Source organism: Mandrillus leucophaeus, unplaced genomic scaffold (genome assembly GCF_000951045.1).
Source record: "Mandrillus leucophaeus isolate KB7577 unplaced genomic scaffold, Mleu.le_1.0 Scaffold806, whole genome shotgun sequence".
Classification (NCBI taxonomy): Eukaryota; Metazoa; Chordata; class Mammalia; order Primates; family Cercopithecidae; genus Mandrillus; species Mandrillus leucophaeus.
Window position 1 is genome coordinate 172195 of NW_012108764.1, and position 6759 is coordinate 178953.

The window sequence follows — 6759 nt, forward strand, 5'->3', positions numbered from 1 at the left end:
TTCACTTAATAAATTTTCAGCGACTGTGTGTTCATGTAAGCACCATCTTAAACATAGCATTTTGTCCAGGCTGGAGTGCAGTGACCCAGTCTCAGCTCACTACAGCTTCTGCCTCCTGGGCTCAAGCAATTCTTGTGCCTCAGTCTCCTGAGTAGCTGAGACTACAGGCATGCACTAACACACTCAGCTAATTTTTGTACTTTTTATAGACATGTGGTCAAGCTGTGTTGGCCAGGCTGGTCTCAGACTCCTGGACTCAAGTGATCCAAGTGCCTCAGCCTCCCAAAGTGCTGAGATTATAGGCATGAGCCACCACACCCATCCAATCAGTCTGATTTTAATGCCAATTATAGAATAGACATTTAAAAAATAACATAATGGGGATTTTTCTGAGAGGAAAAGTAAAAGTAACACTTGTTTGAAAAAGCATGGTTAAGTGAGGCAGAACAGGGAGAATATTACTGTGAACCAGTCTATGCAGATATTATAACATGTCTAGTCTCTGCCAATTCTAGTGCAATGGCAGCGTGTAGAAGAGAGAGGGAGGCAACACGTACCCTCTATTACCCCCAGGTGCCATTTGCTTTATATAGGCCGTTGTCTTTTGTTACTTCATTAGATCATCAGATTTAAAAATTGCTGCTAATGAATTCTTTATGTAAGAAGCCAATGTTACAAAACAACAAGAAGCAAGAGTGACAGTACAGGCTACTAACGGCAAATAATTATGATTCTTGTTTTCACTATAATTTGGGTTGAGTTCCAGATTCCTTAGTTGTTGTTCAAAAGAAACATTATGCAGTAATGCCAAGTACCCCTGGGAAAACCTATTTCCTAATAGTCTAGTGAGTGGCATTTAGTATCTGGTGCATTTGCCAAGGTCCAAGGGCAGTCTCTCCACATTACAGGTTCAGATCCTTGATTTCTCAGTACATATCAACCAAATCTATTTCTTAGAGGTAAACTCGTAATGCCCTAGGTTATGAAATTGCTTTGTAAAATTAATAATGACATATGTATCTTTCACAGACTTTCATAGAAGATAGGAAATAGCCCTATCTTCTTGTTAACTCATTTTCTTTCCATGAGGAAATAAAATAATCATCAAATTGCTTATTAATTTCCAGTGAGAAATGACTACTAAATAACAGGCATACTCTGGGTCTACATAAATGATGACAATATATATTATTTTCCTATAGAAAATCTATATGGGGAGCTATGTAGTAATCAGCGAATTTTGAGCATAATATTAGAAAACTGAAAGAAAAAGCAGATTTTAAAAAGACAAAATGCTAAAATAGCCTGATTCATCCTTCTTACTGTATGAATGGTCTTATCAATGGGACACCAAATCCTCCATGTTTACAATCTCTATGCTTCTTCACATGAAAACTGATCTTAAAAATCAGGTCAGGATATTTGAGGTTTCTTAGAAGAGCCACCTCCCACTAGAAAGCTGAGAGAATGGGTACTGTCAATATTTCCTTCTGTGACTGGTTTGCCATGATTCACCAAAATCCTATCCCAGCTACCTTATGATTAAAGCCTCTAGATATTTCTTTCCCTTTGGTTAGGTTACTGTCAAGTTCTATCTTTTCCTTTTTCAGATCTGAGATTCAATTTATCCCTTTATGACATAAAATTCTCAACATTTTGAAAAGCAGATTACTTTGGGTCTGTGGATCTAGAAATATGAACTTAAAAGCATCTCCCCCACCCCACATTTGCTTCATTTCACAACTTTTAGAAGGATTTGGACACTCTGAAGATGACATGTTTCTGTAGCCTTCATGTCATTTACTATGGTATCGAATATACAGTAGATACTAAAACATAGTTGTTTGTCCATTCACTTCATAAATATATATTAAATTATTTTTTATGTTGAAAGCACTGTACCAGCTGCAGAAACATAGAGGAATAACACACATAGACCATGATATCATAAAATTTCTGTCTAATAAGATTATTAGAACTTACTATGAATATTTTTCTGCATGTTTTCATGTGCTTTTCTTTTCCTTCGTTCGTTACTGTAAACAAAAACAACGAAACAAGTCAAACACTCTGTCCAAGTTATTAGGGAAAATGTTAGAAATGTTTCTGTTGAAATTGTATTCTAGGTACGGAATCAATCTATATGCTGTATATTTTGCCTTAAATTCACAGAACTACATGTAATGCTTATATTTTGTATTCTGCTTATAAAGATAGTAATTTCTAACATCTATTGGCACTTTTTGATATTAGAGTTCATTCTGGAAAACCTGAATTCATTTTTCCTAATATTTTCCTAACATTTTATCTTCAAATACTAGGTATATGAATTATAGATTCTTTTTTTTTTTTTTTTTGAGATGGAGTCCCACTCTGTCACCCTGGCTGGAGTGCCAGTGGCGCGATCTCTGCTCACTGCAACCTCTGCCTCCTGGGTTCAAGCGATTCTATTGCCCCAGCCTCCTGAGTAGCTGGGACTACAGGCATGTGCCACCATGCCCAGCTAATTTTTTGTATTTTTAGTAGAAATGGGGTTTTGCCGTGTTAGCCAGGATAGTCTCGATAGCCACTGCACCCGGCCAGATCAAATATGTTTATATATACTTTATTAGGGATATAGATGCAACTATATAGTAAAAATTATGTTAATCTTGGGCCCTAATATTTGAGTCATATCATTTGAATTGTATTTCATTTGTGCATTTGTACATACTATTGGGAATTTGATTGAATTTATATTCAAGCATTGCTTGAAAAACTCTAAGCTATATAGAATAAATCAAGCTAAGAATACATTTGAAGTAGAATTCTTTATAGAAAATCCTATTTAAGGAAAGTTAAAATGCTTTGAAGATGATAAAATGAAGACAGCATCCAGTTACTAAAACTGCAATATTCCCTAAGATATACGTAAACATAAACGCTATATTTTCCCCTATCAGTGTTTCTGTTTGTTAATTTTTGGAGAAAAAAAAAACCCACAAGTTTTCCTAGGTGAAGTAAGTAAATTCTTCAAGCTTACTAGTGCTATATCATTATAAAAATTGACCCTCTCTTGCCATCTCTCTCTCTCTCTGTACATACGTATGGTTCATATTTGGCTTAGGTAGATAAATTCTTCATAGATGAGGATTATGTAATTGCCGCTGCTCTTCATTAAAGCAAGGAGAAAAACAGATTTTCATTTATTTTTGCAGGACTTCTACTCACTGCCTATGTATTTGACAATGTAATTGAAGGCCGAGCTCAACACTTAACAACTTTTTTTTTTAAGTAATTTATTTTTTTTATTCTACTTTAAGTTCTAAGGTACATGTGCACAACGTGCAGGTTTGTTACATATGTATACATGTGTCATGTTGGTGTGCTGCACCCATTAACTCATCATTTACATTAGGTATATCTCCTAATGCTATCCCTCCCCCCTACCCCCTCCCCACAATAGGACCCAGTGACAAAATTGTTTATGGATAATCTGATAGTTCTTTAAGTCTCTAATAGTTAATTATCCTGCATTTCAATTCAGAATTTTGTCTTTTAGAAAATATCATCTTATATTAACTGAAACTGAGTAAATGATGGCAGTAGGTAAGGAGGATGAAGGTAATAATAATCATGGATTGTTTGTACAAATAATACAAAACAAATGTTTTATTGCATTATACCACTAAATTTTTGTATAATATGTGGACGTATATTACATTACATATTTTTGTTTTAAATCTTGTCAGTTAAAGAGACCACATTTATTTGACTGCTGACATTCAGAACTGGCACTCCTCTCTCTCAGATATTTTAAATTAAATTACAAATCACTGGAGATCTGGGCTTATCAACCTGCATTCATTGTCACCTTTATTTCCTATTCCACCTTTATTGTTAATCTCTATGGCACTAACCATTCATAAGTCAAAACCCCTGCCGCTGATAGGTGATCTGTTAGAGTAAAGCTACTAACAACTCTAACAGACAGTTGTCACTAAAAGATGAGATAGAGTATTTCCTATTTGGAACTTTCACAGCCAAAGAGAAGTGGCAAAACAATAGTAAAGGAGTTTGTAGAGTAAATTCAAGTAGAGATGAGGGAGTAAAGCAGCAGTAGAATGGTAGTAAGGTATTACATTGAACTTCTAATCTCAGTTTCCAGATGGGGAGACTGAGAAATATTAAATCATTTATTATAACATAGCTATGGTTTGAATGTTTGTGCCCCTCTCAAATTCATATGTTGAAATTCTAACCCCCAAGGTGATAGTATTAGGAGTGAGGGCTTTGGGGGTGATAGACTATGAGGACGAATCCCTCATGATTGGGATTAATGCCCTAGCCCCTTCTACCAAGTGAGAACACAGCAAAAAGGCGCCATTTATAAACTACAAAACAGGTCCTTACCAGATGTGGAATCTGCCAGAAACTTATCCTTGGACTTCCCAATTTCCAGAACTATAGAAATAAATTTATGTTGCGATAAGCTACCCAGTGTATGGCATTTTGTCATAGCAGCCCCAGTGGACTAAGACAAATATCAACTTGATTTGGATTATGCTAGCACAATGGATACACAAAACAAAACACCAAAGCACAGTAACATTAGATGTAACTACAGGAACTTGACAGATGTATCTGAACTATTTGTATAATTAATCTCATTTATACAATTTTCGCTATATAATCAGAAATAGCTTTAATAAGAAATTACCATTTCCATTGTTAGTCCACATTGAGAGATCTTGAATATGAATTATGTTTAGTTAAGTGAATATCCTTAAAGAGAGCTAAACTTGGTTAAGAGGGGAATCACTTAGGATATGTATTTGAAAGCAAGAAATTATGGAATTAAAAATATATTTTAGATTTATATTTTTAAAATTTTCTTGAGAATTGGAAGAAGCAATCAAAATATATGATGACAGTTTAATATTCTTGTGGCATACATTTAAAGTTTAAAATGAGTAAGCAGCACAAGTTTTATCAGAGGACCATCTTAATTTCTTAACGCAGCAGCATATAATTGTGCATAGATGCCATACAACCTACTTATATTTTGCGAGTTCACTACTTGGTATATGACAACTATTAACCAGAGAAATTGTGAATTTAGAAACTATAATAGCTGGGAAGATTTGTCTTTGAACATGCAACATTTTCATAGCATTCCCGCTATTTCATGGTTTAGTCAATCATTGAAGATATAAGCTCATTTCTTATAATGCGGGGGATTATTTTATATCTTTATAGCTACATTTATATTTATATATGTATAATAATGATGAGTCTCCAATATGGCCACCACATGGAGAGGTTTTAAAACATTCCTCTTTCAGAAGAAAAGGATACTCCAGTGTATGTGTGGAAAATCCTTCAATATGGCTTATCTCCTCTAACAAGAGACACTGGAGAATGCTTCACATAGAGAGTAATAAATACCCAGGCATCTAATTATGCAGAAAACAATGCAAAATTAGAATGGTTCTACTAGCTAGGATAATTGTTTCCCTCTTGCATGATTAAAATTTGACATTTTACAGAGTAGTTTATTTCGTAATCTATTCAATTGTTAATGCAACTTTTTTGAAAGCTATTATAAATATACGTTCAATTTTAATTTTTGCTGTCTGTTTAATAAGGAGCAACACAATGCTGTTTACTATTTCAAAACAAAATTAGTTAGAAAATACATAATTTTAACATCGACAAAAATTAAGAGATTGTATAAATTTAGAATACTTTTTCTTTGGGGAATTAATTGAATAAAGTCTTGGCATATTTATTTTCTGGTTCTTTAAATCATGATACTATATAACTTTGTATTGTCCATTTTGGAATGATAAGTCCATTTTTAAAAATTTAAATGAAATTTACACTTTAATTAGAGCATTATTAAATAATGATACAGAAAAGTAACTGGTTGTTGCAAGAAAGGAGGACTAAAATAAGTTTATTTGATGTCAGTTTGTCATTATTTGACATTAAGCTGATTCTACCATTTTAATTTCATAGTGTGCAAATGTTTCAGTAAAAGTCATTCACCCTCTTTGCAAAGTCATTAACTGACTTTTTGTTAAAATTAAAAAACTCTTGGACTTTTAATGAAACAAATGTGTCATTTTAATATTATTATCCAGGGAAAACATTCTCCTTACTAATAATTAGACTTAAAGAATGATTTTTTTTTTCATTTAACTAGGGTATCCCTTTGAAGATATTTTACAGCCTTTTTTTCCCTTTCAAAGATTTTAGAGATCACACTAAACAAATTCACAATTAGTAAATAATTCTTTTTATTTGTTTTTTTTTCCCTTAGAAATTTTGTTTTTATGATTAAATTTCAATTGCTTCCAAGTTTTCTGTGTATTGTTCTTATTAGAATACTTTTGATAAATCAAAACTTGGATATTTTTATGAAGTGTTCCCTTTACCCTTCAATTTGCTCATTTTCTCTTCCCTTCCTTCAGCTTTCTCCCTCATGCCTTACATTTTCTATCTTAACTTGTCCTCATTATTTCCCCTTCACTCTCCCTAGTTATGCAGTACATCATGGTGTTAGGCATAAAAATTATAAAACATTTGATGCACTTTAAAATTTTATTTGGGATGCAGGCATTTTACTATGAAGTGGTTTTCGTGTGTGTGTGTGTATGTGTGTATGTGTGTGTGTATGAAAGAGAGAGAGAGCTTTTTCTGCTGTTGTTTCTTCCTAAAATTTTTTGGATTTTAATTTTGAAATTAAATGTTTTAAAAATATTTAAAGTTTTAAAA